Raw genomic sequence first — 2921 nt, forward strand, 5'->3', positions numbered from 1 at the left:
ACACGGCACTGATTAGTAATAGATGCAGAGCCATCAGAATACAGATAATATATACAACCGTCCCTATACATGCTGAAAGACTCTGCACACAATGAGAACCACACGTCAGCCAGACACTATCACACACTACTCTCTGCCTCTAACAGGCACACACACAATATCTAACCACCAGCATGGAAGAACATCCGGTGCATCCTCTCCGCCACATTACACAATCCACACTATCATAACCAGACCGGGAGGTCCACCCAGAAAACAGAATATCCCACCCTTCCGACATCCGCCATTGCTCAGCTAAGCCACGAACACCCACACATGTCCTACACAGGGGTGCACCCAACATCACAATACTGCCTCCTGTCACAGTACACAAACAATGGCAGGAATGAAAGACACAGATCTGCCACAACCTTGGAATCGGAGCGCCGCCTGTCATGAGCCACAAGTGCATCCTGACGTGACAAATCGGATGATCCCGCAGGCATGCACTTACGATAATCACTATCAACGAACCTGCCGCCCCCTCCCCCCCCAAAATACACCTTTCCCTACAACGTGTACCTTAACCTAAGCTATATTGTACCTTAACCTAAGCGATATTGTACCTTAACCTAAGGTATATCGTACCTTAACCTAACCTACATTGCGCCTTCACCTAACCTACGTTGTACCTTAACCTAACCTACGTTGTACCTTAACCTAACCTACGTTGTACCTTAACCTAACCTACGTTGTACCTTAACCTAACCTACGTTGTACCTTAACCTAACCTACGTTGTACCTTAACCTAACCTACGTTGTACCTTAACCTAACCTACGTTGTACCTTAACCTAACCTACGTTGTACCCTTAACCTAACCTACGTTGTGCCTTAACCTAACCTACGTTGTGCCTTAACCTAACCTACGTTGTGCCTTAACCTAACCTACGTTGTGCCTTAACCTAACCTACGTTGTGCCTTAACCTAACCTACGTTGTGCCTTAACCTAACCTACGTTGTGCCTTAACCTAACCTATGTTGTGCCTTAACCTAACCTATGTTGTGCCTTAACCTAACCTATGTTGTGCCTTAACCTAACCTATGTTGTGCCTTAACCTAACCTATGTTGTGCCTTAACCTAACCTATGTTGTGCCTTAACCTAACCTATGTTGTGCCTTAACCTAACCTATGTTGTGCCTTAACCTAACCTATGTTGTGCCTTAACCTAACCTATGTTGTGCCTTAACCTAACCTATGTTGTGCCTTAACCTAACCTATGTTGTGCCTTAACCTAACCTATGTTGTGCCTTAACCTAACCTACGTTGTGCCTTAACCTAACCTACGTTGTGCCTTAACCTAACCTACGTTGTGCCTTAACCTAACCTACGTTGTGCCTTAACCTAACCTACGTTGTGCCTTAACCTAACCTACGTTGTGCCTTAACCTAACCTACGTTGTGCCTTAACCTAACCTACGTTGTGCCTTAACCTAACCTACGTTGTGCCTTAACCTAACCTACGTTGTGCCTTAACCTAACCTACGTTGTGCCTTAACCTAACCTATGTTGTGCCTTAACCTAACCTATGTTGTGCCTTAACCTAACCTATGTTGTGCCTTAACCTAACCTATGTTGTGCCTTAACCTAACCTATGTTGTGCCTTAACCTAACCTATGTTGTGCCTTAACCTAACCTATGTTGTGCCTTAACCTAACCTATGTTGTGCCTTAACCTAACCTATGTTGTGCCTTAACCTAACCTATGTTGTGCCTTAACCTAACCTATGTTGTGCCTTAACCTAACCTACGTTGTGCCTTAACCTAACCTACGTTGTGCCTTAACCTACCCATATTGTACCTTAACCTAACCCATATTGTACCTTAACCTAACCCATATTGTACCTTAACCTAACCCATATTGTACCTTAACGTAACCTAATTTGTGCCTTAACGTAACCTAATTTGTGCCTTAACGTAACCTAATTTGTGCCTTAACGTAACCTAATTTGTGCCTTAACGTAACCTAATTTGTGCCTTAACGTAACCTAATTTGTGCCTTAACGTAACCTAATTTGTGCCTTAACGTAACCTAATTTGTGCCTTAACGTAACCTAATTTGTGCTTAACGTAACCTAATTTGTGCCTTAACGTAACCTAATTTGTGCCTTAACGTAACCTAATTTGTGCCTTAACGTAACCTAATTTGTGCCTTAACGTAACCTAATTTGTGCCTTAACGTAACCTAATTTGTGCCTTAACGTAACCTAATTTGTGCCTTAACGTAACCTAATTTGTGCCTTAACGTAACCCATGTTGTGCCTTAACGTAACCCATGTTGTGCCTTAACGTAACCCAATTTGTGCCTTAACGTAACCCATGTTGTGCCTTAACCTAACCTATATTGTGCCTCAACCTAACCTATATTGCGCCTTAACCTGACGCACGTTGTCGCTGAACCTGCTCTGTAATTGTTATGCAACTCGTTAAATTAGTGTAGTGTTGCCTAACCGCAACCCTCGCAATATAGTTCGCTATTCGCACTGCCCGGTCCCCTGTGTATCGCGTCATGTTAAACACCTTGCAGGTGTTGCTGACTTTCCACATGCTCCTGCTATACACTGTAATGTGGATAGCAGCAGGACGTACATGCCCCCCCCCCTTCCCCCCTGCCTTCGCAAGCTGGTCGTTGAGAAGTTTGCATGTTCAATGCCCTTCGCATGCCGACGTACTCAGCCTACGTTGTGGTACGGCCTGTCACCTGTCCGCCGATGTACGCAAAACCCACAAACTGTACTGCACATTGGTCCGTATGTACTGAATGATACATCGTGGCACATGTGTGACCGTACGACGACTGCGCCTAGCAACGGCAGACCATACAGTCCAAATATTGTGCACGCAGCTACGTGTCGTCTCCCTATAAGAGCTGGATTGCAGTGTGG

Source organism: Schistocerca serialis, unplaced genomic scaffold (genome assembly GCF_023864345.2).
Source record: "Schistocerca serialis cubense isolate TAMUIC-IGC-003099 unplaced genomic scaffold, iqSchSeri2.2 HiC_scaffold_196, whole genome shotgun sequence".
Taxonomy (NCBI): Eukaryota; Metazoa; Arthropoda; class Insecta; order Orthoptera; family Acrididae; genus Schistocerca; species Schistocerca serialis.